Source organism: Geospiza fortis, unplaced genomic scaffold (assembly GCF_000277835.1).
Source record: "Geospiza fortis unplaced genomic scaffold, GeoFor_1.0 scaffold351, whole genome shotgun sequence".
NCBI lineage: Eukaryota > Metazoa > Chordata > Aves > Passeriformes > Thraupidae > Geospiza > Geospiza fortis.
In genome coordinates, this window is record NW_005054419.1 from 826,048 (window position 1) to 848,377 (window position 22,330).

Sequence of the window (22,330 nt, forward strand, 5' to 3'; positions counted from 1 at the left end):
TGCTCTGAGCACTGTTAGAAATGCTGATTTTATGTAAATGTGGCATAGCCCAGCTCAGTTTCTTCAGTATGTTCCAAGTAATAAAAGTCCATCCTTACTAAATGTGGTAGAATTTTTGGTTATCCTGAGAAGTCCAGATGAAAGACTCTACAAAAGCAGTAAAGCTATTGTAAAATATTATACAAAAAATTTTGTTGTGGCTTTTTAAAAAACAAAAGGGAAGATTCTGATTAAGTACAGATAACTTCTGGATAACTTGAGACTTAAGAAATTTGTAGAAAATTATGTTTGTTTTTTTTTTACCTTATATACTGTATCTGAGTGCTTTCAAACAGCTGCTTCCTTCCACTCAAGAGATTTCTGAAGATTAGTAAAGTATGAGAATTACAAATTTAGAAATTGTTAGGGGAACTTCCCGATGTAAGCAAAACCAAAGGATCATGGAATGGTTTGGGTTGGAAAGGACCTTAAAGATCATCCAGCTCTAGCCCCTGCCATGGGCAGGGACACCTTCCACACAACCGGGCTGCTCCAAGCCCTGTCCAACCTGGCCTCAGACACTTGGGACATCCAGATCCTCTCTGGGCAGCCTGTTCCAATGTCTCAATGATCCCAAAGTAAAGATTTTTGTTCTAGTATCAAACCTAAACCTGCCATTCTGGGCAGATCAACAGCCCATGAGGTCTGGCATTTGTCTCACAAATCACATGCACCAGAGAGAGGAATTTCTTGTCATTAATTAGGATGGTTATTATAAAACAGTGCCTACCAGCATTTTTGATTGCATTTAAAAATGCACAGATCTGTATTCACTACATTCTTTGTCTAAAAGATTGTTGGTCTTTTTTTATAAGAAAGTAATCATAAAGTTAAAATTGAAAATTAGAATGGAACAGCACATTAAAACAGATTTAAAGGAGTTTAATTTTCAAACATTTTTAATTGTCATGGTTCCCCTACAGTCCACTGAAGGATGGTGATTTTTAGCAGCTGAGTGTCTAAGAAATGTCTGAAAGAGAAAAGGGAGGCCATGAGAGGTTACCTGTATGCAAATCCTGCAGAAACAGTGTGGAACTAGAGGGACTGTTTAGGATGGGTGAGGAGGGCTACAGCAGGTTGTGATCCCTAGAACAAGAGAGGCTGGAATGTGGGTTGGATTCAGCTGTGAGTGTACAATGCAGTCTAACTCCCTAAGCAATTTAATTTCCAGCCAATATGCATGGGATTCCATAGGATGGGATTCCAGAGCACAGTACCTGACAGGAAAGTTAACTGGAACCACTGTGATAAAATTCCAGTGGTTTGGAACCCCCCAAACAGTCTGAGTGGTGCAGCAAGGCTGGAGGAAGACACCATGAGTTTGCTCTTTGACCAGCATTTCTTCTTAAAATCTGATCAAAACCTTTGCCTGAAAAGTGACCCTGGCCCTGCCAGTTCCTCAAGAACTCTTCTAGGAGCATCCTCCACACCCCAAATATTGGTTTAAATAACAGAGCAGACTTCAAAATAACAGCAACTCTCAGATGAAGCTCATGCACAGTGAAAGCAATAAACAATTTTAAACACCAAACCAAACTGTATCAAGAAACCCTGAAGTCCTGTTGTGAAATGAACTCTTCTTTTTTTACTTTAATTGCAGATCTCAGCAGGCACTGTGATATAAAACCCTGTGAGATACTTGATAATAAACTCAAACTGTCCCATTTTCATTTCTTTACCCATTAAATAGATGATCACAATTGGAAAGAAGAAGAACAATTCTCGGCATAGAATAGTTCATTAAGGATTTGTCCCATCCTGGGCAGATTCCCTCTGGGGTGGGGGTTAAGTTGCTATCAGATTGGGTGATTGCCATTCTGACCAGTGGTTGTGGTTCTCAGAAAGATAATTCCAGTCAGGAGTGGTGTGAATTTCCATTTTAATGCCTCCTGGGTTACTGCAAGGTTCTGGTCAGAGAGCATGCAGTTGTGTTTAGTGAAAACCTCATTAAAGATTAATCCAGCAAAGACTGGCCATAAACATTTACCACTGTAATTCCATAAAAGTTAATGGTGTCAGTAAACAGGAGGCTGGGACAAGCCAGGCTCCACAAGTCGTGGTGGGGAGGGAACAAATCCCAGGCTGGAGCAGCAGCTTCCAAAAACACTTGGCAGGACTCACTTTGCATGTGGCATTTGGAAAGTGGGAATTGCTCCCAGTAGGAAAGGCTGAAGTGGATTCTGTCTCTCGATTTGCTTAGGAAAATGATTGTTTATCCCATCTGTTGTTAGGGAATGGTTCCCCACAGAGAGAGGATCCAGTGCAGGCGTGGAGCTGGCCCTGGGGAGGAATTCCAGACACAGGGAAGTCAGCAGAACAGCTTTGCTATGAATTTGTGGTGGTTGATGCCTTTCTCCAGGCAGCTGTACCTGAGGAAGGAAAATTAATTCATCAGCTGTATTCAAAGGGCAGTTTGGGAAAGGCACTTAACAAACATAAACTGGGAAACTGCCCAAATAATTGTGTTTGATGGCAGGGAATTTCTTACTGAACAGAATCCCTTACTGAATTTCAGTTGAAATGGTTGCAGCCCCACTCATAAATAGCATTTTTCTTTCTTTTCTGTTGCCATTACTGATGATAATTCATTGCATGCTATTTATTATATGCTAACATTACACACACAATGGGACAAAAAGTCATATTTTCCCTTAGAAAAGCAGCCTGAAGTACAGACAATGTCATTATACATATTTATACCTACAAGCTGAATGCCACTGCTTTTATTATGCTTTATTAATCCAGAAAGAACTTCACAATCTCTTAATGTAACAGTTATATTCTATTCAACTGTCCTATAAAAATATATCAAAGCTGGGAATGGTAAATAATTATCTAACCCATTAAGACTCAGAGTATAATGAGCAGTGACTGTTGTTTTATTTGGGGATGTCTCAAAGCAATTCCCAACTCTTCCTCCTACTACCCCACGACATCAAGGATAGAGTTAATAAAGGAAAAATACCTCCAATTAACTTACATGTTAAAAGACAACAGAGAAAACCCAAAATACACTGGGAAAGTTCAAAAGAACAGTAATTATTTTAGAGTGATACCACCAAAAAAAATCTACTGCTGCATATCAGAAAAAGCAAAGCAGCATGAATTATGCACTTATGTAAATAAAGCTAATAGGCGATAACATTAATTAATGGCATAAAACTTCTGCTCATCACTCTGCAGATAGCAGGTATTCATTTGTGAGGATTAATTTATATTTTAATTAGAAATTTACATATTTAGCAGCCTTGCCATCAACAATTAGCAACTCCAGTGCATTTAAGGATTTTCAATTTAAACTAAACATAGTGAATTTCAAAGGGTCATTTTGGAGCAATTCGTTTCATTTCACAGAAATGGGGAGCTACACATTCCCTTCATATCCACCCATTACCTTCAGATAAAAACTTCTAAGAAGTAGTTTGTAATACCTGAAACATGATTTGGTCTGTTCTAATTTACTTCTCATGGAACATTTATGGTAAATACTAATTACTAGAGAAGGTCTCTGTGGAGGCCAAGGAAGACAAAATTATTTGTGATTAATAAGTTTGGAGTGACAATAAATCAGCCTTATGGGTGCTGGGTGAGTGGGGAAGGGACAGGAGTGGTTGGCTCCATGCATAATTAAGTTTTAGGTAAGATTAGTGAGTCAAAGGTTAAATAAATTTCAAATAATTCCATAATGTGCTGGCAGCATGAGGTTTGATCTATATACAAACAGAAGAAAAGTCTGGGTTGGAAACCTTGCATGATTCATCCCAGATAAACAGATGGAAAGATTTGGGCTCTGCTCTCCCTACCATCAAAATGAAGGCAGGGGAACTCCACCGCAGACACAGCATGAGATGTCTCCTAACACACCACAAGCTTCCACATGTTCACATCCATCAGAACACGGCCCAAAACACTCACTTCAGATTTGTTTCATAGCAAGAAGTGGAATAATTTTTCATTTCTGAGGAACCAGGGTAAATTCAGATCAGAACAGGTATATTCCCAACTGACCTGTGCTTAATCCCCATCCTGCAACAGAATCTTGGGCTGGAGGACAATCCCTTGGAAACCCAGAGCAGAACCCCAGCACCTGAAATCTCACCCAGAGCAGAGCACCAGTACCTGAAATCTCACCCAGAGCAGAGCACCAGTACCTAAAATCTCATCCAGAGCAGAACATCAGCGCCTGAAATCTCACCCAGAGCACCAGCACCTGAAACCTCACCCAGAGCTGGTGGGATGAGAAAATCCAGCCTCTATCTGCAGCCTTTGGTTATCATCACGCAAATAACATTGCAGGCAAGATAAAGGAGGAAGAAGCTGACTGGGGAAGCTGACTGATGCAGCTGCCCAAATAATATTTCATGCAGGGAGTATATAAATAACATTTGTCTTCACTCTCTTTTGCCACTGCTGTTGGCAATTTATTGTATACTATATGTTATATAGAAATATTACATATACAATGGACCAAAAAGTCTTATTTTCCCTTAGAAAACTGACCTGAAGTGCAGATTCAGGAGAAGCAGGATGCTGTATGATATCCTATGATAACTGGGCTAGTTTGGCTAGGACCAATGTTTCTGATGAAGATTGTTTTTAATCAAGGCAAAATTTCCATCAGGACATGGTCATTTCTGTGTGCTCCTCTCTCAGAATGCTGCCATGGGAAAAATCACATGCCAGGATCAGGAACAGTGGTTCCTTCCCACCAGCTCCTGCACAGGTACAAGGGCACAATCTTCACCCTTATCCACTCAGGGTCTTGTATTATCCACAGCAAGATGAGCCTTGAAACTCTCTTAGATTCAGCTTCTCTAAATGCTTAATAAAACTGAATTCTCATTATGGTTACTGAAGTATATTTATTTCAAAAATCGAGTTTTGAATTCCCTACAGGACTTCCCTGAGGCATAAGGAATATGACCAGAAGCACCCAGAAGTGGGACGCTGTACCCTGCCATCAGTTATAATTCTGGGTGTTAATTGTTTCCCCATCCCAGTTGTGCTCATTTGCTCAGCCCAGCTGTGCCACACAAAGCAGGGCTGCACTAATTGTGGTGTGCAAAGCTCACTGATGCTGCTTAGAGAAATCAAGAATAGGGGACACCTCCAGAGATCTTCTACTCCACAGCTGCTGACACCTTCCCCTCTGCCAATATTTCTTTTCCTACATAAACAGCATCTTTCCTCCTTGGAGTGGGCTCTGAGAAGTGCCTGCAAGAACTGCAGCTGGAAACATCCCTCCTTTGAAAAAGTGAGGTATTTGGAGCAATTATGTAGCCAGCACTTTGCTGGCTCTCTGCCTTGCCATGAAGGATGGAGCAGGTCTCGTCCAGTATTACCTTTCTCAATAATTCACAAACTCCTCTGAATCCTTGTGATCCCTTCTAGGCCCTTCTCTGCTAATTGAAGGAACACTGGCCATCCTCCTCACTTCAGTTCATCTGAGAGACCAATATTTCACTGACCAGCCAGGAGGAATTAAAATATAAGCAGTTAACTCTTGGCAGCTGGTGCACAGCCCCAGTCCTCTCTCAAGGCACTGCTGACACCTGAACCATTTCTCCAGTTATTGATAACCTGTGGCTAAAAATGGGCAGTGATGGATAGAGCAAGTATTGCTTCCACAGGTGCTCATTTTCTTTGCTATTCTCCTCATTTTTTTTTTCCTGAGAACTAAATGAAATCTTTTTGTCCTAGTCAGCGTGTAGAGACCTGTATTCTCTTCTATAATGGAACCAATCTCTTTATTGCAACCCATCCTCCTTAGTCACGGTTTTCTTTACTAATTTCCATTTGGCCAAATATTTGTGGTTTTCCCATTTTTTCTGTGCTATAACAAGAGCTTGAAGACCCAGCCAAGGTTAGTAATGGATTATGCTGGATGCTTAGCGTTTGCAATTTTGTATGTACAAGCACATGTATTGAGGGAAAGGCCCCTGTGCCGAAGACTTGGATTTATTCAGGAGGAATAAAAGGCCAGTGGATGCTCAGGAGGAGATAAACATCACCCAAAATCTGTGTCAAACATGAGCAATGAGCTCGGGTTTTGGGTAGCATCAAAGTCGCACACAGCAATGTGTCCATTCAAGGTCATTAATGGATTTAATTGTCTGGCAGCCAGTGGCAAAGAACCAAAGCAGAAAAGGGGAAGAAAGGAGAGCCCTGCAATGCAGAGGAGTTTCTCTTTTACCAAATGCTTTCTTTTCAAAAGAACCACAGAACAAAAAGCACCTTTAATATCCTGTCACTCTGGTGAAGTACTTCACAAAAGAACTTCTAGCCAGGATTCACCTGAAATTGGCAATTATTGATCATGATTCTGTCATATTTTCATTTTGGAAGGTGCCAGATGTAGGCCTATGCAAATTGTGCCATGTTTTTTTTCCCCTACGGTTATGATACAATCACTTTCCTGCCCTGAAAGCTACTACTACCAGCCATGATACACTTCTCATTCAAGCAAAATTAAAATCTCAGAATCTGCCCCTGTGTCAATAGCTGTTTACAGAATATGGCAACTTCCAGAAGAAAATTAAGATAAAAATTCCCATGTAGAAAACAATGCTAATAAAAAATTTAAAACAAAAATTAAAACCACCTGCAAGGATTTGGGTTTGGGTTTCAATATCTGCCACTTTCTGGGTGGAATTCTGTGATTCCAAGCATAGGACTGCTAAGAAGGAGGACATGTTGCCAGCCCTGGGAAGCATCTACAGGAAAATTGTGTGGTTTGGGGTGCTTCTGATTATTAGGGACTTTTCACAGGGGTGTATAGTGAAAGGACAAGAAGGGATGGCCTTAAGCTGAAGGAGGACAGATTTAGATCACACATTAGGAAGAAATTCTTTACTGTGGGTGTACTGAGACCCTGGCACAAGTTGCCCAGAGAAGTTTTGGATGCCCCATCCTTGGAAGTGGCCAAGGCCAGGATGGACAGGGCTTGGAGAAACCTGGGATAGTGGAAGGTGGAACCATGACAGGTGGTTGGAACTGGAAGAGCTTTAAAGTCCCATCCAACCCAAACCATTCTATGGTTCTGTTATTTATAGGAGACACTTCCTGATGGTGCTCAGTCCCTTAGATTCACTGAGAGTCAGCCTGGGAAAAGTTAACTTTTAGTCATCAAATCCTTTAGAATGACAATTACCCTATAAGCCCAGAAAGACCTGGGTCACTGCTGTCCAAGAGTGGAAGATCATGTCTGGAGTGGCTCCTGCCTCCCCTAAGGTATTGGAAGAATTCTGATTCATTCTGGTGTCAGAACCATCAGCATAGACATGGGTGTCCAAAAAAAAAGTCATAGAATCATAGAATCATCATAGAATGTTTTAGGTTGGAAGGGACATTAAAGGTCACCCAATTCCAATCCCCTGCCACAGCACTAAACTGAGCCAAGCCATGGACATCTACTGATATCACTGGTGAATTCTTGGCAGCAGAAACCCCTACAAGAAAGATTTGTGGAGTCCCAACAGCACAGTCAAGCCTAAATTCTCACATCTTGGAGGAGATGTCTAAGAAACCCAGCATAAGGAAGTGTAAGAAATCTGGGATCTGTGGTCAGAATTACACCGTGGACATAACATAAACTAGACTGGATACAATTTCTCTAGGCATGGTAGACAAACATAAAATAAACGTCCTTGTTCTATATGATTAGAATGGACTAAATACTAAAAACATAGATGTGAAAGTAGGAGTTGTACCTGGCAATCCTTGTGGGTCCCTTCCAACTAGGATATTCTGTTTCTGTGAAAGGCTGCTGTTTATTGACAGGGAAGTGTGTGCTTGCTGAAGGAAGGAACCTTCAAAGAATTAACAGTAAGACAGAAATCCACACAGCAAACAAGAGAGACAGAAAGTAATCTTTGAAGTTCTGTTCTAACCGAAAACATTTAACAAAATTAAAATACAAAATGTCAGTTCTTCATTCCTTCCTTCTAATCTCTTTTGAATAATAAAAGAACAAAACTAATTTCTTATTAAAATGTTCTTTTCTTCTTTTCAGCTGGTCTAGAAATTCAGGTTCTTTATCAGAAATGCTGTGTCTGCTTTTCTCTTCTTTATTCAATGAGAACACTACATTGGGTACCATTTTCTTTTACTAAATATTTTGTGTGTATGTGTGTATGTGATGGAAAATATTTTGGTTTTCAGTTTAGGAAAAATGCTTTTTGTAGTTTTGTAGGATCTTGAACAGAAAAGAAATGAAACCATCCTACATATTAGCTGTTCCTGTCAGTATTTCATTCAGAGCTATAACCATCTGTGAAGCATCCCTAGTTGTAAATATACATAAATGACCAATCAGACAAAACAATGACACTGGAGGTTTTTCAATGGCCTGAATTGCAGCCTGTTTGCTTCCAAAATGCTTGAGCAATCTTCTACTGCTGGGAGAAATTAACAGAGCAAATTACTCAGATGCAGAGCATAATCTTCTCTGTGTTGATCTCATTCAAATTGATTTGAATGGTCCTGATTTGAAGCTGCTGTGAAATCAGCCACAGAGGCAAAGCAGGTTGTAGGTCTTGATATACAGGAGGTATTTTCCAGGACAGCAATGGGCACTGTGACCATCTCACCCTTGTAGAATCACAGAATCATTAAGTTTGGTAAAAACTCCAAGATTATCAAGTCCAACCTTTGAGCACCACTTTGTCAACTGGACCAGAGCACTGAGTGTCACATCCAGTTATTTCTTGAACACCTACAATCATGGTGACTCCACCTCCTCCCTGGGAAGCCCCTTCCAATGCTTGACCACCCCCTCAGTGAAAAAATTCTTCCTGATGTCCAACCTTACTTTCCCCTGGTGCAATTTGAGACCATTTCCTCTTGTTGTCTGGGAGAAGAGACCAACCCCCACCTGGCTACAACCTCCTGTCAGGGCACTGAAGAGAGCACAAAGGTTTCCCTTGAGCCTCCTTTTCTCCAGGCTGAGTCCCTCCAGCTCTCTCAATCACCCAAAGTGCAGCTTTCAGAAAGATCTCTGATCTGGGCTTTATCTCAGCTCAGTGAAAATGTTTGCCAAATGTCAGTCACTATTACACCAACCGGCTCTGCAACACATGCTCCTCCACCATAATGTCAATGATTTGAATTTCCTTTGGAAAACTTCATATTTACCCCACAAAACATGACATAAAACCAAATTAAAGAAATGGCATAAGTTATTTATCTATATAAGAAGACCACTGTGGGTTGAATTTACAGCTTGATACCAGGGTTAGCTTTGAATTGGTGCTGCAGGCACTTCAGAATTTATTACTGATGGATTTTAGATTCAGGGGGATAGATGAGTCTTTACATGAAGCTTTTGTTGGCACTACTTACTTCAAATATTATACATCTATCTCCTCTATTTAATCAACCTTCTTCATCTGAATGATGAATTGTGCCAATGCTCCCTGTAGGATTTTTCCAAATTGAGCAATTTAGGAAATGTCTGACAAGCAGCATAGAGGAGTGGAAGCTAGGAGAGGTATCAAGGAAAATGACTTGGTTCCACTGAAGGCTGGAATTATTTTTTTTTAATTGGGACCATAGTTTCACTTCTAGACACTCTTAGTTCATCTACTGACTCATGGGGTGACTTTGGACTGACCTCTCAGAGTCTCAGATCACACATCTGTGAAAGACAATAACCTTTCAAATTAAGTATTTATGTTGAATTTGTGTAGGATTTAGATGAGCCTCACAAAGCCCCATTCTAGAGTTTCTCTCATGCCTTCCTACTTCCTGGCATATATTTGCATCCAGTTGGCCCCAAAGCTGTTGCCTCTTTCCTGCATTTTGCATGCAGCTGTGTGGTGACTCACAGCCATCACCAAACACAACAAAACCCTTCATGTTTTCTTCCAGATGTTGTCTGCGCTGTCCCTTCACTTTACTGCACATCCTATAATCTGTAGCATTATCCAATTCACAACATGTTTATCCACAATGTGCTGCTGGGAGGTTTTCTCACAGATTGCAATTGGACAATAAAGAAAATCAACCAGACAGGAAGTCAACTTGCCAGACATCTGTAAGACAGCTTTGAATTTTTGTGCTCCTGAGCTGAAATTGTTTGGGCTGACTTTATAAAAAGAACTTCACAGTGAAAGAACCATTCAGCTATTCTCAACATGGACAATTAGTGCTTTTAATTGGAATAGTTTTAGCTCCACTCTGGTGAGATGCCATCTGCAGAGCTGACTCCAACTCCAGAATCTCCAGCACAGAAAGGACAGGGAACTGTTGGGAGTGAGTCCAGAGGAGCCACCAAGATGATCAGAGGGATGGAGCACATATCCTACAAGGAAAGGCTGAGAAAATTAAGGTGGTTCACCCTAGAGAAGAGAAGGCTTTGGTATGATTAAATTTTGGCCTTCCAGTACCTGAAGGAGCCTACAAGAAAGATGGAGAGGGACTTTTTATAAGGGCCTGGAATGACAGAACTGGGGCGTAATGGTCAAACTTATAGAAAGTAGCCTTAGATTAAATATTACAAAGAATTTCATTAGCTGGAGGGCGGAGAGGCCCTGGCACAGGTCTCCCAGAGAAGCTGTGACTGGCCCATCCCTGGAAGTGTTCAAGGCCAGGCTGGATGGAGCCCTGAACAGCCTGGTCTAGTGGAAAGTGTCCCTACCCATGGCAGAAGGGATGGAACTCAATGTCCTTGAAGGTCCCTTTGAACCCAACCCAAGCCATTCTGTGATTCTGTGGTGGCCACATCCAGCAGCCTGGTCCAGATGATCATCGGCCATCCTAACTGCATTAGAAACTCTTTGAGAGATGACTCCATGTCCCAGGCAAAGCAAGTGCCAGTGTCTGAGAGCGTTCCTTGTGCTGGTTCAGTTACTGGTGAAGAAGAGGTTTATGTACTGCAGTATGTCTGCAATGTATTGACCAATTTGCCATATACCATGTTCACTCACCACAAATACACAAAAGCCATTAGGCCTGGCATGACCAAAATTAATATTCCTCCAAATATATTTACATTTTGTGCTATTTGAAAACATGATCAGTCTTCAGATTATGAGCCATGACAGTCTTCATATGAGCCATGACTAAAACTGGGCTTGGGTGAGGATGTCCAAACATCCTACTCCTTGTTTTTCTTTCCTTGGCCTATTAACATTCTTAGCATCTAGCTTGCATACAGCTACAGCCTTCTGCAGACACCAGAATGAGACAGATGAAACAGGAGATGGCCTTTAAGGTCCTTTCCCACTCAAACCATTCTGTGATTCTGTTAAATCAGATGTTCTGTATGTGAGCTGAAGTCCTTTTGTAGTCAATGCAGAGGGGCAGCTCCCTCCAGAGTGCCCATCATCTCATCCTGAGGTAGGTATCTGACCTACTTAAGATGAATTTGCACCTAGACACACACTTTTATCTCCACCAAGTCAAAAACAGTGAGTTCACTGAAGAGATGTAAGCTCAAAATATCTGAAAAGAGTCAGGGGACATCTCTAAACCTACCCCAAAACTAACCCCAAGCCCTGAGGGCATGCAAGGCTGTACAGCAAAGGATAAACTCTTTTCCTGAGGTCAACACCATGCAGGGTGGGCTGTCAGAAAACTGCACATTCTCATCCCCACAACCACATGTCCCAGTCCAACCTGCCAGCACAGAAGATGGATTGACAATGACATGGCTGATAGACACTGATGAAAGTGTAAATGCATTTTTGATGAAGTTTGCTCCAGGCATCTGCAGAGCCTTTCTTCCTGCTCATGTCAGACCTGCAGTCTCTGTGCCAGCCCATGGGCAGCAATGACACCACACTACTTCCTGTCCCATTTTTTTTGGTTGTTCTGGGGTTTTGCCCAAATATATTTTTCAGAGCAAGTCTCCTTTCACACAACAAAACTAGGCCTCAACAACAGGCTCTTTCACCTCAGTTGTGCATTTTCATTGTGTGAATATTTACTTCCATCCTTCCCTTTGTCCTACTCAATGACAACCTTTCAGAGTACATCCAAGGGCTGAATTCCAGTGTTTGAGTTTAGCAAATATGTCTATTGCAGATGCTGCTTATTAAGTATTTACCAAGTCATTACCCCTTAGGATGTATCTTCTTGCTTACCCTGGAACAGCTAGGGAGTAGAAGGGATCTCTCAGAATTTGGTTAATTAATCCAACTGCAAACAGTAATTAGATTTTATCGTAATCAACTAATTAATTCTTCCAACTCAGTAGTCGATGTAATGAGCAAAGAAAACACAACCAGCTTTTGCAAGACACAAACCTCAGCTTAGAAAAGGAAGGAGCAAAGGCCTTCTAAACCAATTAAAGGAGAGTATATATCAAGTTACTCAGAGGGGAGGTGATTCTGGGATACGGGACACAGCTAAGCTGGCATTTTTCCTTTTCAGAAATGCTTTGGATCTGATGCAACTGCTCTGAATAGGAGGATGTTCTATTCTGAACATATCAGAGCCTCCTCCTTGCATAAGGGCTTTACTGGGATGTCAGTAGGAGCACAGTGGTGCATTTACTAGCACTTTGTTGTGCAGACAGCGCTGCCTTGCTGGTCAGCTCCAGCGCTGGTGGCAGGAAAAAAATGCCATTATCACCATTGTTCATGTGGGTTTGCTGAGACCAGGCTGGGTAGTGCCATGTAAAGGCTTGTTTGGGAACTTAAACTTGTTTCAAGCCTCTTTTAGGGCCAGTTCAGGAATTTTGCAGTGTGAACACATCTAAAAAAAATTAACTTGTTTAATCATGTCAGCATGGGAGGTCACTTGGACTAAGCAAAAGAATCACAGCAGCTGTGGATGTAATTAGCATTTGTATGTAGATTCATACCCCCAGAACCACAATTCACAGTGGTTGTGCCACCTGTACAAATGTACTTATGTTGGCACTGTGCAGGCAAAGCAAGTTCACCCTCTCTGCAGGTGCAATATTTGGGAACTATCAATATTGGATTTTTAAGTGTACAAGACAGGGAAAATTACTGAATTACTGTAAACAGTAATTAATGCTGTGTCTCATAAAATCTTTCTGGACAAAGGGGTGAAGTATGGACTGCATAAGTGGGCACTGAGGTAGACTGAAAAGCAAGAGAAAATGTAGGGTACAAAAGTTGTGGTCAGTGTAGTGGAATCCAGCTGAAAGCCAGTCCACAAGATTGTCTGCTAAGGATCAATACTGGGGACAATACTGGGGACAACACCCTTTAACAACCCTGTTAATGGCATGGATGGTGGGGCAGGATGGACCCACAGCAGATTTGCAGCTAATACAGAGCTGGAGGAGTGGTTGTTACCCCAGATAGGTGTGCTGCCAATGAGGGGGACAATCTGTGGGAATGGATCAGTAAGGAAATAAGGAATATTTTGCCCATGGGGAAGATTAACCACAGTAGAGGCTGGGTGCCATCCTCTAGAAAGCTCTGTCTAGAATGACCTGGGGATCCTGGCAAACACCAAACTGACCACAATCATGACAGGAGTGTGCCCTTGTAGCCATGATGGTCAAGAATATTCTGGGCAACGTTGGGAAGAACACTGCAAGCAGTTCAAGGGAAGAGATTTTATCCTTCTAAAGATCTGTCAACCTAAGGAAAAGCAAAGGGAATGGGTTAATAGGACTAAAAGCCGTTGTGCTTCCCACCAGCATTATCCAGTGTGCCATCCACCCCCCAGTTCATGCCCTATAATTCCCACAGCCCAGGTCAGGACTGTGGGATCCAGGGAGCACTGCTGATGCAGTTGCCATCAGAACTGTATAAAGCCAATCCCAAAGGTTTCTGGAGAAGAGCAATCTGCTTAGCCAATGTCATAAAATGAAAAGATATCTCTCCTGCCCCACTCTAAGTGAGGGAAATATTTGGAAGATGTTTGAGTCAAAACTTTCCACTCTGCTTTCATTACACGCAAGACTCATGCATTCAGTCATTAGCAGCATTCAGCTAATGAGAAATAGCTTTTTATGCTGAGGTGACTCAATTCCTTGCACATGTCCACAAATTGCCCAGCCACCTCCACAGCAATAGGGTTCTACCCTGGGTAGTGGCGCGACTGTTGTGAAAGAGCATTTTATCTTTGTCAAACAGAAAATCCATTTAAACGCTTCCACCCAGCACTCATTTGCCCACTGCATCCTTGCATGCCCTTTAATTAACTCAGAGAATTTCTGAGCAGCAGTAAACCCTGCCCACTCATCTCTCCCCTTCAGCAAGCTCTTGGTCCTCCCTGAGATCTGCCCCAGCCTCCTGCTCATCTCTTGGTGTCTGTGGGGTCTGCACTTCCACAGGTCTTCAATTCTATGCTGAGATTTGCAAACCCGCTCCACTGTGTGTTCAACTGCTGCCCATCTAGAGTGGGTTAGGAGGAGTCCCAAGGAAAGAACAGGCTCTTCTTGTTCCTGACAGCCCATCTGACATCCTATTTTCAAGAAACATAAATTCAGACATATAAAACTGACATTATCCATCACAATACGCTGCAAAAAGTCCTTCCTGCTATCTCTGTATCCTCAAACATTATCTCAAATCTTCCTGTCACTCAGATCTCTGATATATTTTTGCTGAAGACATTTGTGGTGTTACCACCTTCAAGGCCATCATCATGTGAAAAATCCAGGGGATCATTATCACAGTGGGCTGTGCCCTGACCTCAACAGGCACAAGCAGAGATGACACTCAGCTAAATTCCCTTACTGGAAGCTGCTGCTGCTCCTCAGCGGAGCAGCACCATCAGGCCACAAGGCACACCCAGCCAAGCCAGGTTTATCATGTCACTGCACTTCGGTGGGCACTTCAGTCACACATCAGGCTGAGCTCAGTGACCAAAATCCAGACATCTGCATCCTTCTGCATCCTCTTGCCCTGAAAATCTGACAGTCTCTGGCAGCAGGTGGCTGCCTCTCACATCTCTGCAGCAAGATTTATCTCCTCCTGTCTGTCAGAGTCTTAAATCATCTGGCAGCTGTGTAGGTGGCTAAAGGGACAGGAGCACAAAAGCAATAAAGAAATAGCTTCCTATAATTCTTAACTACTTTACATTTTGAGAATGAGATGAGAGAATGGCTCAGCTTTGCCTTCCCTCTGAGAAAGGGCTGTATGTCAGCTGTGATGCTGTGCAGGAGAAAATAAAATTGTTACCTCAGACAGCAGCACTGCTGTGAATATTGTGTAACTGATGGCACTATTCAGAAGGCACTGTGTGAGTCTGGGCAGGGCAGAGAGGAGCCAGAGGAGGTTATAAAGGATATCTAATCATGCATGATGTTTGTAGATGAGGAGCATTTAGATAGATATAGTGGTGATAGATGAATTACAAAGGAAGAGAGAGAGGGAGAAAGAGTGGTGTGCTTTACAAAGCAGCATATAGAAAATCTTTTAATGGTGAAAATTTGGCGCTAAGGAGCCAAAAGAAGGTAGGGAGTCAGGAAGAAGAGGGTCACTTGTAGCCCCCTCTGTCTGTCTAGGCATTGGTAGTGATAATTTTGCACTTAATTATCAAAAATTGGGGCTGGCAGGACACCAAGAATTCACATGCTGGCCTAGTTTCCTGTCCCTAGGTCATTCCTCCCAGATGTTCACCCATCACATTTATAAAGCCTTGTGGGACAGAGTCCACATTTAACTTAAGCAATTTGCTCCATCATTTTTTAACTTTCAGTGTCAGAACTTTCCTTGCCAGTGTCTAATCCAAAACTCCTTGGTTGCATTAACACTGCTTACTTCGTGATGTGCTCATGAGGAGCATGAGAGCAGGAGAACAATTCCTTCCCTTCTTTCAACTTCTGGACTGCATCACAGGATCATGGAATGTTCTGGGTTGGAAGGGGCCTTCAACATCATTTAGTTCCAATCCCCTGCAATGGACAGAGAGGACACCTTCCACTAACCCAGGTGGCTCCAAGCCCCATCCAACCTGACCTTGGACACTTCCAGGAATGGGGCAGCCACAGCTCCTGTGGGCAACCCACACCAGGGCCTCACTACCCTCATGATAAAGAATTTTTTTCCTAGTATCTAATCTAAACCTGTTCTCCTTCATGCTAAGGCCATTTGCCCTTATCCTGTCCCTCCATGCCATTGGGAAAAGACCTTCTCCAGCCTTCATGGAAGCCCCCTTTAGGTATTGGAATGCTGCTGTAATGTCTTATGCAGTATTACAATATTTTTCCTATGCTAGATCATACTTCTTCTATCTGTTTTTAATTTTAAATTCTGGCAATGAATCCTCTCGCTTAACATCATGGCAAGTGACTCCATCCTTCAATTAACTATTCTTTTAATATTCCTGAGGATTTCCTGAGGACCAACTGCCACTCTCTTTTGCCATTTTGCCATTTTTACTCACTGGGTGTTCTACTCAATTTTAGGTTTTATTGTGCCTCAGTTTCTGTCCACCAAATGTAGGCAGTAATTATTCATGTCCTATCACTGCTTACCCTTGGAAAAATCTCCCTCTCCAGCCTTCCTGTAAAGCCCCCTTTGGGCACTGGAAGGTGATGAAGATTCCCTGGAGCCTTCTCTTCTCCAGGCTGAACAAGCCCAGCTCTCAGCCCATCTCCACCAGCAAAGTGCTCATCTCTGAGCATCTAAGATACTTGTAGGACAGCACCACAAGCTTTATGCCAGCTTCCTCCATGGTTCTCTGTACACAAAAATAGATCCTTTCTCCCTGTAAATGCTCACAGTGCGCTGGCGTGTCATGGGACAAAGGTTTATGCTTTGCAATATCTACGTGAGGCGCCTGAGACAGTGAAGGGTTAAATTTAGTAGAGGCAGATCCAGAGAGCAAACAATTGTTACCAAAAAATCTCCCTTCCAGACAGGTTCATTTCTAGCTCTGCACCAAAGCACATTCGTCAGTTTGTGGTTTGGGTCCCAATTCCCCTCCCTCTTGGCTTTCTCCTTCATTTTAGTATTTTATTGTTTCCTTGATAAATCAGGAGACTTTCCCATTGCCTTGCACTCAGCCCTTATCAAGAAGCTTTATAAATAACAATAATGACCAGGCAAAAGATGCAATTCCGTTAACAGTGTAATGACTAGAGGGATTAGCATTGCTGTATACTTTTTATGGGTGTAATATGTCGTTTTCATTCTGTTGCCGTAATGAAAATAACAAATTAACAGAAGCATTATGCAAATTATACATTAAAAATGTCATGTTTATTAGTCCATCTTGGCAAAAGAGAAACTAAAGCAATAGCAGTGTTAACTGCTTAATAACCACGTTATAAAACAGAGAAGAAATTCAATTCAGCTCAGTTTGGTGTGGCCTTGAGGTTGTTTTCAGTGACTTCAGTGCCAGTGTTTGTGTGCTCAGAGCAAAGCATATGCTTAAATACATTTCTGGAGAACAAGATTTTAGTAGCAATTTCAGTTCAAGGATATTTATCTCAATTACCTATTTTTGGAACAAATTCCCCACAAAACATCTTACTCTTTGCACCTGCAAAATACTTGTGCAACAGCATTTACTGGCAGCTCCTTAAAACCTTGCTGGGACTTCAGAAACTACTACAAATATTTATCCAAACATTAACTTTATTACGTTTTCTGCAGAAGACTACTCAGCCTTGTTCTCTTTGACATTAAGGGACGTGGGGAATTTCTTTTCCAGCATGCCCTGAACTTAATTTTGCTTCTAACCTTGAGGCGGTTTATTGAAAATCCAGAGGTGATTGTTTTCTTACAGCGTAAGTGATTAACACTTAGTGGTAAAAATTTCTTTGTCCTTGTGTAAAGAACTTTTTAGTCACAGGAGAAACAAAGATTACCAGAAGATTCAAACTTTGCTTTAGTTTAATAAATACTAGCTCAGTTATAAAATACAGTTATGAGATTTCTGTAATGTACCATATTATTGACATTCATCAGAATGTAAAGACTCAAAAAAAATTATTTTCTGTATGAGATTCAGATTGGAAAAAAAATATATATATAGTGCTGGGAGTTGTGTATTTTTTGCAAGAGAAAGATTCTCTTCAGTTTGGATTTACAATTAAGGAGCAGAGAGACACTGGGAAGCCACAGACCAAAAGTGATTAAAAGGGACAGTGGCTTGTCCCAAATGGGAGCAATGATGAAGTCAGGATGGGCATCCACATTTCAAGGCTTTCACATCCCTTCCTCACTGCCTGAATCCCGTCACCTTTGTGCACTCATGGCTGTGAAATTTCCATATCTCCTGGAGACTCCGTTTGGCATCAGTGAAGACCCGCAAATTGTCTGTGCAAGGAGAACAGATGCTCCAAGCTCAAAGACTAATTTGAAAAACAACAATAATTATCATTAAAAATAAAGGGGAGAAAGGGAAATAGCCATCGGACAAGTTCAAGCACAAACCAGTCTAATCACAACTTGAAAGAAAATTGTTTATTTCACAGTTACTGTATTGGAAAAACATGTCAAGTTGTTTTCACAGGAGTCTGAAACCCAATAATAATAAATGTGAAGCTCATAGAAACTTGAGAATTCCATTTTGTGGAAATTATGACATCTCCAGAAGAGATTTGTTTTACTGAAATGAAACAAAGCCAATTTTTGACATTTCTCACAAAATTTAATTGCCTGAAACATTCCTTAATTGTTTCAGCTCGATCAAGGCATTTCATTTTGTTTTGATGCATTTGAATATTTCTAGCTCATTTCACCACTGAAACTCAACATATATGTATAAAGAGAGAAAAATTATCTTTTAAAATTAGGCTTTGGTTATGTTTCCTAAATTAAAAATGTAAAAAGAAAATAGCACCCATTGCCTATTCTAAACAGGCACTTGGCACTCTGACTGCACTGGTAACCTGGAGTTAGTCTGGTTATCTTTGACAGTCTGATCTCTCAGTGACCAGTTGTCCCCAGCTTCCTTACTGGTAATTGCAGAACAGGGCAATATTTATTTATCAGAAATCTGTGAGCAGTTTATCTGGATGATTGATTCCTGTTCATGTAATGCAATCAGGAGGCCACATTTAGGTCAGGAGCCCCAGTCCCAGGTAGGTCTCAGGCTGCTCAGGAAAGAGTTCCATGTAATCAGACTCTGCTAAAGCCATCAGGTTACAAGAGGAGCCACACAGGACTGGGTAAGAAAATTAAAACCAGGAATAGCAACGCTCAAGCTTTTCTAAAATCAGAAATCAAACTGCTGAATTATTCCTAGGATGATCAATTTTTCATACTTTGAAAACAAAATATTGTCAAAATCATCAGTTTTCAAAAAAATTGACATTTTACAGCAAAAGTATATTTCATATATGAATTTTAAAGACTTTTGCTCTCCAAGGGTGGGATTCAACTCCATATTTCAGCTGCAAGCCTGGACCAATAAAATGGGGTGGAAAGTCTACCAAAATTTCTTACTACTTAGTGTGAGATCTAAGAGTATCAGAATGCCAGGGTGGGGGAGCAAAAGGGAGGAGAAGAGGGAAAAAAGGAAGATATTATGTTTCTGCTCTATCAATAGTGATCAGTGGTATAGGAAAACTGACATGCAGGGGTGGAAAACAGAAACTGACCTTTTTGTCAAAGGAGGAGAAATGAAAGAGGCAGAATGTATCATTCTGCATTCTGAATTAGGTGGGAAAAAGGGCTTTGGACTGAAATAAGGGAATTTAGGCTTGGTACTAGGGGAAAAAATTATTTAGAAAATCCACAAAGAAATAACACCCCACAAAAAGCCCCCTTACTGAAAAGAGCACAGGATAGACTGCACAGACATGGGCCATTCTCTCTACATGTCCAAAAGTATTTCATGTTCTCAAAAACAGTCCAAACATCCATCACAGAGCAGTTAATAACAATACAGAATAGTTGAATAATACAGACTAATAAAGAACAGTTGATCCTGTGCATTTTTTTTAGTGCTTTCCAGCTCTCTTTTCTCTTGTAGTCTGGTAGACACAAAAAGGTGAAGACATGAATCCAGATCATACAAATTTTACAGGGGTTAGCCTTGATTAAGAAGCAAAGAGGTAAAGATCTTTCTTAGAAGGCTTCCCATCTAGGGAGCCATGTTCCTTTGGATATCTCAATTCCCTGGGTGGTTTATTATGTCCCTGGATTTTTCACACCAGATCCTGGCAGCAATTTGGCAAGAGCAAATAATTTCTGCCCACTATTTCCATCAGTACCTCCCACAAAACTTCCTTTGATGCTTCTACTCTCTGTGAAGGAGGGAAGAAGGAAATCCAGTCCTGATGAGCCTCAGCCTGCCAACTTTGTGGCTGAAGCAATGCATTATTCATGTGTTTGTGACGGAGAGTGGTGAGTTTAATGTGCAGAAATGAGCCTGGAGAGCTGTGGGGCTGTTACATGCTCTGCCTGGCTGTGCAGTGATTTGTGCTGGTTGCTGCTGCTGTGCCAATACTCCTGTGTAAAATGCAATCCCACCATGTCAGGACTGCTAGAACCTCTTGTTTGCACTGTTGTTTGGGTTGTAGATCCTGTCATCACTCCATGTTTATGGTATTTGCCAGTTGAAATTGTGAAACCTTAATGAGCTGAAAAAATGTTGTCTAATCTCATTGCAAATCCCTCTGGAAAAGCAAATACAGAAGCACAGAATGAAAGGAACCTTAAAATCATCCAGTTCCACCCCTGCCATGGACATCTGACATCTCCCACCAGACCAGGCTGTTCCAATATTTCACGTTGTCCCTCAAGTTGTTAAAATCAAGACAAAAGAGTCCAGAATAGGGTGAAGTTTTTTATTTTAGCTGAAATTGAAAGTATAGACATAAATTTGATACCATGTTATAAAGCCATGAAGAAATTTGTGGGATACCAGAAGAAAAAAACACAGGATCATCAGAAGAGGCTGAAAGGTTCTTCTCATTGCCAGTGTGCAGGGAAAAGGGAGAATTATTTTAACAAAACAGGGAGTCATCTGTCAAAGAATAATAAAACCTTGCAATTAGGCACCAAAAACATGTAAGAGGGATGAAAACTCCTCAAATTGCTGGGGGAGTTATCATGAGAAGGGTATTAACTTAACTGCAGCTTTAACCAGTCAAGGCTGGGCAAGACTGAATGTTTCATGGGGTTTCTTTAAACACCACTACACTGCCCTTTGTCACATCTGCTGGGGCACCAACCAAATAAAAGCCTGTTTATACCATTACTCCTTATATTAACACAAAGCAAAGGTAATATTTCTTCAGCCAGCATAATTTTGACCCACTGCATTGACTTCCACTAGGACTGTTTGAAGACCTTCCCCACAGTTCCTAAATGTTGAGCTACTGTTTTACAGGATAGTTTCTTATGCTACGTGTGGTGCCACTAAAGTCATTAGTTTCCAGTGGAATAAGCAATGCTTAGTCTAACTTGCAATTCTCCGCAGTATATTTCTCCATGCTGTAGCTGTAAAGGCTAATAAGGACCTTGATTGTGCAAATCAGAATAGATTAGGGTGGTGTGTTAAGATTATTTCCCTTTCGTTTAGTTCCAATAGCCCCTAGTGAAACAAGGAGCATTGCAAATCATACAAAGTTCAAAATATGATATAATGGCAGAAAATTAGCCTTTGCATGAAAAATAGAAAGAGCTCAATTCCTTTAGTTCAGCCCAAGGAATGTTAAAGGAGCCATAATGAGATTACAAATTTCTGTGAAGGGAAAATACATTGTATAACAGGTGCTTTCAGTTTAGCAAAATTTTGAGTACAAGTTTAAAAATGCTTGTACCAGGCACCCAAATAATCATTTGGCTTCCTCTGTGTTGGAAAAGTGTCTAACAAATAAAGCAGAGGTTAATGTTGGCAAGTGCAGAGGGAAATGAAGTTAAGGCTTTTAATTGCAAGGGTAGTGAAGCACCAAAACTGAAGTCACAGTAGATTCTCCATTACTGATCAGGGGGAAAGGGTTTCCTTAAATTTCAAGGTATTGTTCAAATTATCATGAACTCCAAGAAAACTCCCGGTTTCTCTGCTATGGGAAATCAAATTAGGAAACTTCAGTAGTTCCTTCTGACCATGTGAAGTTGTCATTGGTGTATAGAACAGACTGGTCAGGATCTTTCAGCCTTTGCACTGCTGTGTCTTCCATCAAACTTGCAAAAACGAGAGAGGAAAAAGGGCCATGAGACTTTTGGATATTGCTGAACTGACAGAGCTTCCTCCAGAGATGGGCAAATAAAAACAAATTAGCCTAAACAGATGGCACAGAATCACAGAAAAGGTTGGAAAAGACCCCTAAGGTTGAATCCAACCACTTACCCAGCACTGCCAAGCCCACGACTAAACCGTGTCCCTAAGCAACACAGCTACATGTTTTTGGGAAGACTTCCAGCATGTTACAGCATCATATCTAGGACTGCTAAATCTGAGA